Source organism: Phoca vitulina, unplaced genomic scaffold (genome assembly GCF_004348235.1).
Source record: "Phoca vitulina isolate PV1807 unplaced genomic scaffold, GSC_HSeal_1.0 scaffold7, whole genome shotgun sequence".
Lineage (NCBI taxonomy): Eukaryota > Metazoa > Chordata > Mammalia > Carnivora > Phocidae > Phoca > Phoca vitulina.
The window spans coordinates 27,802,608-27,818,015 of record NW_022589710.1 but is presented as its reverse complement, the minus strand read 5'-3'; positions in this window follow the sequence as shown (position 1 = coordinate 27,818,015).

Below are 15,408 nucleotides of genomic sequence, written 5' to 3'. Positions count from 1 at the left end.
ATGCAACAGATTCTCCCAGAGGGTACCACCTCTGCTGACTTCCTGATTTTCAACTTCTGGTCTTCAGAGCTGTGAGAGAATAAATTTTGGTTATTTTAAGCCACCCCGTGTGTGGTACTTATTATGGTAGATCTAGGTAACTAATATAATCTCTTTGGTGACAAGCCCTGGGCAAGTACCTTTCTATGACAATTGCCAACTTACAGCTAAGGAAACGGAGGCTCAGAGAAGCTGAATGTCTTGCTTGTCAGTAACTGAGCCCAATCCAGGTCTTTGCACTTAGAAAGTGCTCCAAACTGGCTCCAAACTGTTTCCAGCCTTGGCCAGTTTGGAGTCAGGTGTTGAGGGGGATTGTAAGTCTAAAGATAGGGCCCCTACCCTGGGGTCATTCCATGGCTGCTTTTACCAAGTTACGATTAGTAAAAGGGGTACGGACAAGAGGTTATGTACCTTCTTTACTAGGAGGTTTGTGCTCAGTGGAGTCAATGGGAATGCCAGTTAGCCAGAAACCAGGGAATGTGCTCACTGGGTTTCCAGAATTTTTTCTAAATCTGTGATTCCATTACCAATTGTGCTCTCCCCCCAAAAGGCTAAGGCTTTGAAAATTATTTGGCAATATCTACTGAAGTTGAACATTTGCATGCATATCCCATGACCCTGCAATTTCACCCCTAGGCATATATAACCAACCGAAGTGCATACACATGTTCACCAAAAGGAAAGAAAGTATAAGAAAGTTCATAGGAGTGTTGTTGATAGTTGCCTCAAGCTAGAAACCACTCAAATGGCCATCAACAACAGAATAGAAAATAAATTATAGTATGTCCATTCAAAGGCAGATTATACAGGATTGAGAATGAACCATCTAGTGCCACATGCAACAATACCTCCCAAAGACAATATTGAGTGAAAGAAGCCAGCTAGAAAAGAATACTTATGGAGTGATTTCAGTGTTATGCATTTCAGAAACAGGCAAAACTAAGCTTTAGTTTTAGAAGTCTAGATAATAGCTTATCTCTGGATGGGTAATGAAGTACCGGTAATATTTTATTTCTTGATCTGGGTGCTGTTTACACATGTGTGTTCAGTTTTTGAAAAAATATGAGCTGTGTATTCATGATTTGCGTACATCTCTGTGCATAGATAATACTTCAATAAAAAGTTTTTAAAAGTGATATTAAGAAAATTGCAAAAACCCCCTGCCATCCTACCTCTTTAACTGGACTGATTTTCCAGGCACACCTGGGAAGAACTGCTTTTGGTGGGTTGTACTTTACAGTTAATAGAGAGTTTTCAAATGACACTTTACTCTGTTCTTAAACTGTCATCTGCAGAGAAATGGGCCTTTGGACACCTCTGTGCTGAGAAGGGATGAAGGATCATTTCCTAAGGTCCCGACCACAAGGGCTCCTTGTAGCCTTCCTCATGGAGCAAAATACAGTGCATGTTTTCAGTGAACTACCAAAAGAGAGATGTCTCCTAGACTGAGGAAATAATGTTTAAAACTCTCTTATCATTGTAATTCTGGAAAAAGAAGTCAGGTGAATAAAATGTCAAGAGTATAAGCCTTACACATTTTTTTCAACCAGTTGATTGGGATTCAGAATTTGACTACTTGTCTTCTGTCAGCTCCATGTAATATGGTGGTGGGAGAGGTGAGGGAGAGCTGTCCGATCTTTCCCACACACCCCCAACAGCTATCTCATGTCCTCTTGATACTATTAGGAAAGTAAGGCACTCCATAGTTGGAGATGTGGAATGAAGTAAGATGAAAACACACCCAGGAAAAGGGACACTTGGCTTTAATTCTCACTAGTGGATTCAATGAATGAGTGAAGAGCCTTTCCAGATTTTGAAAAGATGGATGGAATTCAGAATGCTGGTTGCCTAAAACAGAGAGATAAAGACATTGACAGAGAAGCCAGGATTCAAAACCATCAGTTTCAAAATTATGCCATGTAGGTGGATGTAGGGCAAAGAGCTTGGGAAAAAACCCTTGGTCTTGAACAAAGTGGCAGAGTTAGATGTTTGTCAGTGCAGTTCTGGTGCTATAAGAATACTTTTCATATCCAGAAAACATTCTTGGCCTAGTGTAAGAGAAGTATCATCTTAAATGGGCCGTGTTCACAAGACTGGCGCCTGAATCCCTAGAACCCAACCCCATCTCATTGTCTTCTTGCCTGTCCCCTACTGGGTCTGCCCTTCCATCCTTGCACCTTGCTACTTGGCTGCCATGTTAAGGCCATTTCTGCATGGAACTATTAACCTCATGGTGAATGGATCCCTCTTTGTGGCTGAGCCACTGAGTTCTCCTATCAGTATTTTCCCAGAATGGTCACAATTTCAGCACTGAAAGTCCTGTGTCCTGAGAAACACTTCAGACCTGGGGAAACCAGGATGGTTGGCCGCCCTAGTCTTGTTGGATAAGGCCGCTGTGATTACCCAGTCTTGACCCCTTCCTGGCCTGGTTCTTGAGACTTGGTCAAACAAGGTATGAACAAAACTCAATAGAAACAGGACCTTGAAAGCACTCTTTGTTTGAGAAATGGGCCTTTGCAATCCCTGACTTTGGGTCACCAGATATGGATATGATTCCCATATATGGATATGATTCCCAGCTATGTATTTACTGGCTATGTGACCGTGGGGATGTCATTTTTCTTTTCTGAGGCTCATCTTGTCTGTGGGCAAAAATGTCCTACCAAGCAAAGTGGTTTTATGACTTTGATAAGATAGGGCATGTCAAAGTGCTTGGCTCACAGTAGTTGTTCAACAAATATCCCTTTCCTTTCCTATCAGTTTCTTTCTTCTTTTCTTTCTTACCCATGTGGTTCTCATTCCTCCAAACTCCCATACACATTGTTTATACTTTTTTTTGGTGACACTTCTCTCCATTGCAAGGTAGTATGGAAGAAGCTTTAAAATTAAATATCTCTAGGTTCAAGTTCTAGTTTGGTCACTTTCTAATTATGGTCCTCAGGGAAGTTAACTTCTGAGAGCCTTGGTTTCATGACCTATAAAATGGGAATAATAAATTCTTCTTTAAAAACATAATAAATGCAGATATTACAGTTGCTTTTGGTAGCCTGTGCCATCCCTGCTTAGCCCATCTCTCATTTATCCTGTAGCTCTGGTTCCCTAGGAACTGAGACTCATACTGCCAATACCCTGTGATGTGTGTCTCTGCTGTTTAGCCTCTAGTTTTATTGAGACTACACTGATACAAACAGAAAATGAGATATACAGAATTTCAAATGAAGTCAAATACTAAATTATTAGGTGCTATGATCGAGGATAACAATATATGAGAGTTTGAACTTTCAGAGACAGAACACAGATTTAAAAAGAGGAAAGAGTCTAATGAGTTTGCCATGATCTGCATCTTCCTTGTTAATTTGGGCTGTATTTTCAATTTACTTAGTAGTAGAATGCAATGTATTAACCAAATACCCATCAATATTTATCTCTATCTTCAGAACTTTGTGTCTTAGTAGGTCATGAAAATCTATCTAGCACACAAATTCAAACATTTGCTTCAAAGAATGTGGTTTAGAATTCATTCTTGTCATTAAGCCCTAGAGCATTATGTTGTTTTGTGGGGTCTTAATGATGCTTTGGTTCTCTTACTCCTAAACAGATTATTTAAGTGTGCAAGGCATTATGTGTAATATACACTTGAAAAAGATACAGTTTGTGCCTCTAAAGAGCTGTAGTTAAGTGAGATGAAAGCTAAATGCAGAAATACTTTTGTTGAGTGTCCATATGACATGCACATTATATGTACCATCTCTAACCACTGCCCCCCCCAATGTATATAAAGCTCGGATTCCTTTTAAAGCAGACACCAAGAATTTGAGATGGCTTAAAATTTTATTTAACCTTGAGGTGGATTACAAAAAATATGCAAAGTATAAACTATATGGTTAAAGGAATCCAGGGAAAGGCAAATAGAGCTAGTTTGTGATAAAACAGTTCACAGGAATATATCCCATATGGTCTGTGAGGCTGCTTGAGGTGGACTGACTATTTGACTTTGGGTTTCCTAAAGACCAATGAAGAAAGAAAAACAGGCATAGTTTCAAGAGTTGTATCCTAGAGATAGGATTGAATCAGTTAGGAGAAGTACAGTTGTCTAGAGCCTTGAAAGCAAATCCTACCTAGGTCTTCATTAAGACCACACTATAGAGTAGGGGACATTATCCCAGATGGTATCCTTACAGTAAAAACTGTGCATAGCTGTTATATGGCTGTTTCTTATATTGTCCCTCAATAAGTCTAAGACAAAAGCCTATCTTAGCAAAATGAATGGAAAATAAATATTTGTTGTCCTTCAAACAAATCTCTATAAGTATAATTTTTAAACAATATTTTAGATTTGGCTTATTTGAATCAGGATCCTCACATTGCATTTGGTGGAGGTTTTACATCTCATTTAATCTATAACAGTTTCCATTCCCTTTGTTTTCCTTCTTGCCATTTAGTTATTGAAGAAACAGGTCACTTGTCCTATTCAATTCCCCACATTCAGTATTTGGTTGATTGTATGCTTGTGGTTTCCCTGAATTTTAAATAACAATTATTCTATTAACACAACTGAAAATTTTATTTAGTTCTTTTTCAAATTTGTCTGGTCATTTTATCTGTTTTTAGATAGTCTCTGTCTCCTTATTTATAGCTTTGATTCCTTCATTTATTTAAAAATATTAAATGTGGGGTGCCTGGGTGGCTCAGTTGGTTAAGCGACTGCCTTCAGCTCAGGTCATGATCCTGAAGTCCCAGGATCAAGTCCCGCATCAGGCTCCCTGCTCAGCAGGGAGTCTGCTTCTCCCTCTGATCCTCCTCCCTCTCATGCTCTCTACCTCTCATTCTTTCTCTCTCAAATAAATAAATAAAATCTTTAAAAAAATATATTAAATGTACTTATCTTTTATTTAGAATCTGATAATGTCACTATCTGAAACCTTCCTGGGTCTGATTCTATTATTTGTTGTTCCCGATGACTCTTGTTTATGGGTGCTTGTCTCCCAGTAGATTTTGTGATTTTTGATTGTGAGTTCATATAAGTTCATATTTGTTGGCATTATCTCTGACAGAGCTCCATGAGACCTGGGTGGAGGGTTTGTTTCTCTAGATGGATTTTTTTTTTTTTTTAAAGTAGGCTCCATGCCCAGTGTGGAGCCCAATGTGGGGCTTGAACTCACCACCCTGAGATCAAGACCTGAGCTGAGATGGAGTTTGACACTCAACTGACTGAGCCACCCAGGTGCCCCTCTCTAGGTGGATTTTCAATCTTCTTTACCCCATGCCTGCAGGCACCACAGACCTGGGTCCATCTTAAATGAAATTCTCCTCTAGGTTTTTTGGGCCACATAAATAGTGTGATTTCTAGCCCTGAATCCCTGTGCATGGCCAATTTGGATTTTTGAAATCTCAGAGGATGATTTTTTGTTGTTTTGTTTTGTTAACCTCTATATGGAGCCCAAGGTTTCCTTTGTGCTTGCCATCACTGGACGGACTCCCTTTTAGTTCGCCATTTTCCTGAAGGAATAAGCCCTTGTGAATCCTGCCTCTATGCAGATGGCTCTCCAATCTGGCTTCCTGTCTTACACAATGCCAACATTAGAACTCTTACCTCTCTGGTCTTAGCATCAGCTCCTTAGCAGGTCTGTGGATATTTCACTTATTTTCTAAAACTGATTAATGTGTGTCTATATAATTGAGTAACTTACATATAATTATATAGCATAATATATGGTGATATATTATTGTTATTGACATATGTAATATAGATATCATACCTTATAATATTATATATGTATATAATATTAAACTTTTATATATTAAACCTTTTTGTAGCTGGTAAATTTCAGAATCTCTAGCCTACCATTTTTCCAAATAGAAGTTCTTCATTCTCTGTCTTCAATCAGATCCAGATCCAGTATGTCTTGTGTCAGGCCTAAACCCAAAGAATCTTTTCATACTTTTCTGAGCTACCCTCCTATGCTGACCCAAAACATGTTGCTGTGCTTTTCTGTTTTCTTGACTACAATTCATTTCACTTAACTACCCTTGGCTGGTTCTCATAACTAGTGGGTGGCTCTGCTGTGGGTGGCTCTGCCGTGAACAGATCTTCAGTTGTCCTCCCTGACTTTCAAGTTGCTCTCTGGAATCCTCTGATGTTTCAGCCACCATATTGGACTTCTTGATTCTGAAGATTGCCTGAATCCAAGCTTGCTGTGATCTTTAGATGCAATATTTGAATAGCCCCCACAGCCAGTGTCAGCTTTTCTCACCTTATTTATCTCCCCAGCTACCCCCACCCCTGGCCTGCCCAAACTCCACTTGGGTACCAGTCATTAGATATACTCCAGGCTCCTTTGCTATAATAACCAGCTCCACTTTGGGTACCAGTCATTAGATATACTCCAGGCTCCTTTGCTAGCCTGGGGTTGCTGAGGTAACAGCATGCCTATGGCCAAACTTCCTTGAGCTGTGACAAAAGTGGTATTTGTGAAAAAGAAAAGTATTAGCCCAAAGCCCTCCTGGAATAATGCAGTCAAAGAATCTCTCTTCCTTGAATTATTTGTACCACTCTTATGGCATCATTCACCTTCCCCATTATGCTGTAATTAATTAATAGATGTTTTGTCTTCCTTCCTAGGCAATTAGTTGCTTAAGGGTAAGAAATGGAATTGGGGTCAAAAGACCTGTGTTCAAATCCTGACCCTATCATATTCTAGTTATGTGACTTTGGGCAAGTTCTTTTCACATCTATGCCTCAATGTCTTCCCCTATAAAACTGAATTTAATATCCAATTCTTTATCAAAAAACTTTGGGGCCACTTATGTCTAGGGACTTAGAGGGATTTTTTTTTTCAGATTTTATCTGAATAGAAGTAATGTAGTACATATATATTATGGAATACCCCAGCAGTTCCTTGCAATCAAACACTGTCCTATTTTTGTGACAACACATATAAGCATTCATAGTAAATGGATTAAATAACAATTGTAATTACACTCATATCATTTCATTCAGGCCAGTTTTTGCCACCAAAGAGTTAAAAAATAACTTAGTTTTTAGAGATTTGACTTTTGTAATTGCAGATAAAGGACTGTGGACCTGTATTACTTATCTCACAGAGGTGTTGCAAGGATTAAATAAGATAATATAAATAAGATCTCCCAGCATTGAGTCTGGTATATATATAGTAAACTCACAAAATTTCATGTGAAGCTGATTTTTAATCACCTAATGAATATTTATTTATGTTGTTCATGTGGAGGCCAGTGATAGGGATTTTTATGTGAATGATAAAAACTTTCTAGTCCCTGGCTTGCTTTTTTTGGAGATTTATTGGAAGGCACCAGGAGCCAGCTGGTTCTTTTGATCACAAAGAAGAACTTCCTATTACCTGTGTAAGTCAGGAGTGGGTGACCTACAAATTCCAGTGGTCTGGAAAGTTAGGACTGGAAGGGGCTTCAGAGACCAACTGGCCTGTGAATATGAATGGCTTTCCAAGGCTGGTTATCTGTATTGCCATTTATTCTCTTAATTTTATAATTAAGGAAATTGAATTCTTAAGTGGAAAGAGGTGAACATCACATGGAAGAGAGGAATTCTTTTCACAGTTGTACTATGGTGACCATCCCTCCTCATTGAGAACTACTTTTAGGAAAAAATGGAAAATTGTCCCACTTCTTCAGTTACTTACTTCGTTAAAAAGTAATGCATTTATGGTTTTAAATATGTCCAGTCTTTAAATACTGTGCACTTAGTTGTATTATTAACCTAAATGCTTGGTATCTGCAGTACATTCTTTCATTCGATAGGTATTTGAGTTCCTACCATGCACCAGATCTTGTTCTGTCTTTCAGAAGAAATGGTGAACAAAAAGAAAAGTTTTGCTCTAATGGATCCTATGTGGGTAGAGAGGGAGAAATAGAAAAAAATCAGGTGAACAAATAAACAGACCAGGTAATGTCAGTCCCTGATGAGTGGCATGAAGACCATCTGTCAGGATGGGCCAAAGAGACTGACTGGGGCTGGACGGGCTTTTCTTCAGTTTGATCATTCAGGATCATTCACAGGGGATCATTCACCCCTGTGAATGGTGATATTTGGGTGACATCTGAGCGTTACCCAAAGGAGGATCCAGCCATTTGGAAAAAGAGCACTGAAAGATGAGGGGACAGAAAACACAACGTCTTAAAGCCAGAGGGAGCTTGGAATGCCAAGCAACATGGAAACATGGGGGCTAGTGTGGCTGGAGAGAGTGGTTCAGAGGGAAATGGTGGTCTAGTCACTCAAGGCTTGTAGGCCATAAGAAGGAGAAAGGAGTTTTTTTCTGAGTGTGCAGGCAATGGTTGGAGGACTTTGGGGCCTAGGAGCAATGTCAGGAAAGTAAGACACAAAATTCCAGGGGGTCCCCAAAAATGCAATAATTGAGACAAATTGTATATTTTTTAAATAATGGAAATGAATGCAAAAATCCATGATGAACAAAATATCACAATTTTAAATAAAGACAGGGTCTGACCCTGCACATACCTGATGCTGAGAGTGAGTTCCTTACCCTTCTCACCCTGGTCCCAGGCCAGCCTGGGAGTGCGATTGACCTGATTTATGTACCAGAAAGATGGCCCTGGGGCTCTGTGGGGAGGCTGCCAGGAGCACTGGGCACAGTGGGAGAGGAGGATGGAGCCTGTTGTGGGAGCACAGGGAAAAGAAGGTGCAGTAAGAGGGTGAGAGAGGTGGATGGATTGAGATAGAGACCTCAAGACTTGCTGGACCTAATTATAATATTGACCTCTATTATTACAACTGGTTTTTAAGTTCCTTTTTGTGCTTCTGCAGTCTGTGCTTCTATGTTTTGCTTTGTGAAGTGGGGAGTTGACAGAGCATGTGTGCTTGAAGGCAGATAGCAGTGTCCTTACATTTGCGTGCTTTGCCTAAACCAATGTGGACTCTTCATATCTTGGTCCTTGGTCTTCAGCACAGCTTCTGGGGTCTGTGCTGACATTGGCTTCATCCTTCAGTTCAGGCAGGCCAGTGGTTTTCCTTTAGGCCTCAGATTCTCCTTGGAGCCCCAGGTGGTGTTCAGAGTAAAGCCACCTGATGCCACAGCATGCTTGGAACTTTGGGGCCTGATTATCTCTTGTTTCCTATTCTGCACATCCTTCTTCACAGGGTAAGAGGCGAACACACAGCCCAGACACCTCCTCCTAGCCCTTCCTCAAATTCACGCCCCACTGAAATAAAGCCTGTTCCTTCCTCACCCTCTCATGAAAGCTACTCTTGTCCTTACCCTTTGAGTAAGTACACAGCTAGGACACGGTGGAGTAGAGATTCCACTGTGTTCCCCACTGCAGCAAAACTTTCACTTTTGGATGTAGGCTTTGGTTGAAACTTTGTCTCTATTAAAATGGGCTCTTTAAACATGAGTTAGGCAATAGAGAGTACATTCAGTGATAATGTGTCATGTTAACAATAACAGAACACTTCTCTTTTTTGGTAGAGTTAGGAATGAAGAGGCCCATCTTTTGGGGTGGCTGAAAAATATCTGAGATGGAGTAAAATGAAAATAGAGTATTTTACATGATTATTTAAATTTTAAGTAATGTTTCTAGCTTCCAATTAGTTTGAAATTGAAGGCCTTGTAGTCTTTACCACCTCCTTCTAGAACATTCCTGCTTCCAGAAGGAGATTGAGAAAACCAGCAAAGAGCCACAGGCAGATGTGTTTTCCAGCACACTGTCTGGGGTGCATTTTGTTGAGCAGTTCCTGATATTTATGTGAAAAAGAGTATGACTGGGTCGCTCTTTCTTCTTACTGAGTTTCGTCAGAGGTCGCCCTCACAGAAGTCAGAAGAAATGGGGTGTGTAGGAATTTGGGGCTGGTAAGTTATTTATTTACTTAACCATATTTTAAAGGCTGAAGAGACTTCCATAAAGACTGTGGAATGCATTGTCATAAGAGGTGGGCAAGCCAAGTTCTGTGACTACATTTTCCAAAGGATCAGGTCGTTTTGTGACCAATGCTATTCGTAGTTATGATTATACCTCAGGCTTGGGTAGAGCTTGAATTTGGGGGACAGGGTGGGGAAGAAGCGTTACCACCCTTCTCTCCTCAATCCCAACCTCTGAATCCCAAACAATACCCCCAGCTCCAAATATCCTTTGGAATAGAGGCATTGTAGGGAGAGAAAACCATCACAGAAGAGTTATGAAGACACACATCAGAGGACATTTAGAGGGGGGGTCTGCTGCTCTCCAAAGTAGAATCCCATGATGTCCTCGACAAGAGACCTAGAACACCAGTAGTACATGAAGAAGGACTATAATTGTAGAGATGGGATCCTGGTACTGACAGGCACTAGGGCTGTAGAGATTACCTCAAGCAATCCCCTCATTAAAAACAAAAACCAAAAACCAAAAATCCATGTGTAACTTGACATATTTTCATTTTTTTTTTTTAAGATTTTATTTATTTATTTGACAGAGACAGAGACAGCAAGAGCAGGAACACAAGCAGGGGGAGTGGGAGAGGGAGAAGCAGGCTTCCCGCTGAGCAGGGAGCCCGATGTGGGGCTCGGTCCCAGAACCCTGGGATCATGACCTGAGCCAAAGGCAGATGCTCAACGACTGAGCCACCCAGGTGCCCCAACATATTTTCATTTTTTGGTAGATATAAGATATCCTCAGGGTATCTGCTCTGTAATATGCACCCACTCCGGACATTCATCTTATTTAATCCTTACAACCAGCCACTGAGGAAGGGGCTGTCATTGCCCATGTCTCAGAGTATGGAAACTGAGGCTCAGAGAGTTTAAGCCAATTGCTCAAGATCAGATAGCTGATTTGCTTCCACACCTATGGTCTGAATTATGAAGTCATCTAGCGTCCATGGAAAAAATGCATAAAGAGACAGTAATCCAATAAAACACTAAATTATCCCACCACCTAGGAGAAACTCCTGGTAGTACTTGGCATTCAACAGATATGGAAAAGGACAACCAGCCTGCTTAAGTGGCTTGCTTAGCATTCTGGTTTTGTCATTGTTGTTCCACAGAGCACTTTTCATGGTTAAGTGTGTAACGATTTGGGTAATATTTCTCTCCCCCAGTAGGCAATAAATTCTCTGAGTGAGGGGATTGTTTCGTTTTGCTCCTCTCTGTATCCCCAGGGCCTGGCTCACAGTGGACTCGCATCAACATTTCCAAATGAATAAATGAATGGACAGAGCTAAGTTGTGGCAGGTCCAGCATTTTTCCTGCCTTCCTCGAACTTTTGTGACAGGAATTGGTTTTCCTTTGATCTCTGGGAGCAGAGAAGTGTCATAATCTTGTCCCCCCAGGGAGCTTGACCTCCTGATGACATCTTCAAGGCTGCAGTGAAATGTTGCTGGAACATCAGGTGTGTAGGGCCCTCTCTCTCCCATCCTCATCTCAGGGCAAAAAAAAAAAAAAAAAAGTCCCTTCCAGGTAGGAAGCCCCTGGGCCCCAGGAGGCAGGATCTGGATCCCATCTTGGAGCTTCAAGGAATAACTGAAGGGATGTGGCAGCCATGGGCCAATTGCGGGGGGGCCTGCGGGCCCGTAAGAGTGTATAATGAATGTGGACATGTGGCGGAAATGGTCGTGTGCGGGACTCCTCATTTAGAAAGTCTCCCCTGATGTGATATTCCTTATTGCAATGTGACTTGGGCCATGCCTTGGAATTTTCAAGAGAATCCAAGAAAAACAGGAAGGAAAATAAAACGTTCCTAGTGGGAATACTCTCTAGAATTGAAGAATAGATGCGATTCTCTGGTTTCTAGACAAAATAATTCAGTATGATGGTATTTTATGGAGAAGCATCTATCTCCCAGAGCAAAAAGAAGGGAAAAGTATTCTCTAATAGATCTATTGTGCCCTCGTTAACATACAGCCAGACTTCAAGGGACCCTTGCACTGAGGATTTCAGTGCAATTAATTACATAAATACCAAGACATGTAGTCTCCCCCCCCAGACTAAAAGGTCTCTGGAACAATTAGGAGACTGTGGCCCCCTTGCCCCCCTGTCATGCACATGAATGTCACAGGCCTCAGCAGAGGACTTGGGGTGCTTTGATGCCCAATGTGCTCAATTTGGTTTCAGAGATTTCCAATTCCTTGTACCAAAGCACATGTCCTAAACAAACAAATAGCACTGGCACAGAATTCTCTAGCAGGCTGTGGAGACTTAATGACCTCAACTCAGTGGTCTTCCCACTGTTGAGAGCCTCCCAGATACTTGGCAGCATTAACATTCCTGGGATTGTATTTGGCCAGCCTTTGTAAAGGAGTTGAATACCGCCTCATTAGCTCAGGCTCGTGGGGCATTTGTGTCTCCGACAACAGTTTAATTATGGACATTGTTTACTAATCAGTATTACCGTGACAGACTAGAGGGCTAATCTGAAGATGAACACAATAGCTTGCTTTCTTTTTATTCTTTCAGCCAGTGAACGTAAGAGTTAAAACAAACCTGTTTTTGTAGCCCTTGTTTTCCCTAATAAGATTGGGGGACACATTCTGAGGCAGGCAAGGGTTTCTCCCTCTCTCTTCTTCAGTTTAACTTGAATTTAGCCTGCTTTGTCCCACACAGAGAAATGACAGCATTTGGAAAGGTGCCAGTTGGACAACCAGAAGATGAGGGGGACCGGCTCATTAGGACAACTGAATTTAGGAAACTTTGTCAGGAGCCTTTGTCAGCTGCCACGAAAGCCTCTTCTCAGAGGGGGTTTTGAAATCCCGAGGGGTTAACTTTACAGAAAGTCAAAGAACTGAATTAAAAATTTCCCTTTATGCACATTCGCTTTGCCACATATGTAGCTGAAGATTCAGCGTGTTTCTACTTAGCACGTTGGGAACTGTGAGCACAAAGTATTGTGAAAACATTCCTTACTGGGGAGAAAAATGGGTCATTCTCTGTCTCCAGAACTTCAGGACTGATTCTGGGACATTTGTAGGAAAGTATTTTTGTCATTTGTTTTGATTAATTAAGGAAATAGCCTTGAGCATTGAAAGGCTTAATCCCTCCAACCTCTCAAATATTGGAGGTAAGAGGGTAGCAGTTGGAGAATTCAACTTTCCAAAGTCAGATTTGTCCCCAGAACAGAAGGTGAGGGAGGAATGTGGGTGACTGTGGCGAGTTTGGACAGGATCTTGGAGCCAGACCTGGGGTTGTCTTGCACATCACACTGGCTGGGTGGCAGGCTTCTGGAGGTGGATGAAAAAGTCAAGAAGAAGAAGATGTACTCTATTGCATAGATGTGGGCAGAAGCCTGGACCCCAAGCCCACCAGGAACACGCCTGTGTTTCAAATAAGCCTTGGCTGTGTTGTCGCCTGAGGGGACGGGGATCCTCAACTCCACTGACTGAAATAGGACATGGGCATGAAAATCCCTTTGCTCTTCACTACCGTTAGTGACCAGGAGTCTTTCACATAGTGCTGGAGACCCCGAACATTTGCATGACTGGGCCATGGGTGAGCAAGTTGGCAACCTGGGAGCCACACCAGCTGGTTGATGGGGGTTGTTTGCCCTGGTACACTTTATTTTTCTGTTTTTCAACTGATTTAGGAACTAACATAAAAATATTGAGATTTCACATGAAAATCTATGGTTCTGTCTTTGGAATCACTGGAGTCTCTGAGAGCCGGGCCAACATTCTCACAAGGGGATACACCTGTGATCTGTCTGTGGTGACAGCTGCATGCCTCCTGACCCCTAGAGGTCTGCATGTGTGCTCTCCTGTGCCCAGACCCTCCACAGCCATTCGGCCTTGCTCACTCAGGTCCCCGGCTGGCCCCACACACATGGTATACAAGGGGAGGGACCCTCTTACACGGGTGTTGGCTGTTACCATTTGGAGGATGTCCTTTCAGGTTAGAATTTCCCTGCCTCTTTCAGTATATGATACTTTGGTGTCGATGCACAGTAAGTCTCTCATACCCCAGTTCCTAGTATGAATTGTCTTGTCAGATGCCACCCGAGAGTAGGAGAAGTATCTGTAAGGGTAAGAAGAAGGCTCAAGGAAAGGCACTTTGATCACTTTGCGATTGGGTTGAGGACGAGGACTGGGCAGAAAGCACAATCGAGAGCTGATTCCTCCACATCCATTTGTTTGAGCCTGATCCCAGGCACATGAGTAAGAAGAAAGCTGTCTTGAGGCCTACTGTAGACTGAATGTTTGTGTCCCCTCAGAATCCATGCGTTGAATTCTAATCCCCAACGTGATGGTAGTTGGAGGGAGGGCCTTTGGGAGGTGATTAGGCCTTGAGGGTGGAGCCTCATGAATGGAATTAGTGCCTTTATAAGAGACCCCAAAGAGCTCCCTTTCCCCTTGCATCCTGTGAGGACACAGCTAGGAGGTAGCCGTCTATGAACCAGGAAGCTGGTCCTTACCAGGCACTGAATCAGCCAGTGCCTTGATCATTGACTTCCCAGCCCAGGGACCTGTGAGAAATAAATGTCTGTTGTTTATAAGCCACCCAGTCTATGGTATTCTGCTATAGCAGCCCAAGACTAAGGTAAGACCCATGGAGGCCCTCATGCCTCCTGTTTATTAATAGAGATACTGGAACTGTTTTACTTTCTTAGGTTTCTGGAGTATTTTGAGAGCGCAGAGAGAGTTATATGGTGACGATAAGGAAAACAATTATGCAGATAGTTTTGAGCTCTATTGGTCATTATCGAAGTATTATAATCACATTATATTTTATAAGTATTATAATGTATTTGGTCATTATACAAGTCACCTTGATTTAGCCACCACTTAAAAGAGCAAAGATGACTATTTTAACTTAACCTCCTCTTAACTCTCCAGTATTAAGAGTGTTAGAGTGGCCAGAAGCAAAGAGCCAGAATAAGGAGGGGAAAAAGGCATGGGCTTGCGTGGTCCCTTCTTCCACATCCTGGAGTCCTGGCCCCGCAGAGCAGTCACACGGGCCTTGCCCCATGGTTCAGTCTGCCAGCATCCCCCTCAACTGTGTTTGTCCCACTTGCAATAACTAGTCTCAGAATTTCTTATTTGATTCCGCCAATCCACACGGTGTGATTCAGCTTCTTAGAAGAATAAATCAACATTTTCAAGCCCGCTTGGAGTTATTTTAACTAGCCTCTCTCCATTAAAAAATGGCCCGCAGTGTGATTTGGCCCAGTGCTAGGATGGAGGCTCAGTGTTGGAGACATATTTGCCTTTAAAATAACATGGCCACAAGGAAATGCACCTCTTTGTTGGCCGTGCACGTGTTTTCTTAGGAAATTGAAAGGACTTCTCTCTGAGTCACCTTAGCTGCTCTTGTGAGTCATTTCTGAGACTCAGGGAGAGAAGGAGGACAGAGAAGCAGGCGATGGAAAGGCCTGGGCAGACTGCACCCTGGCTGC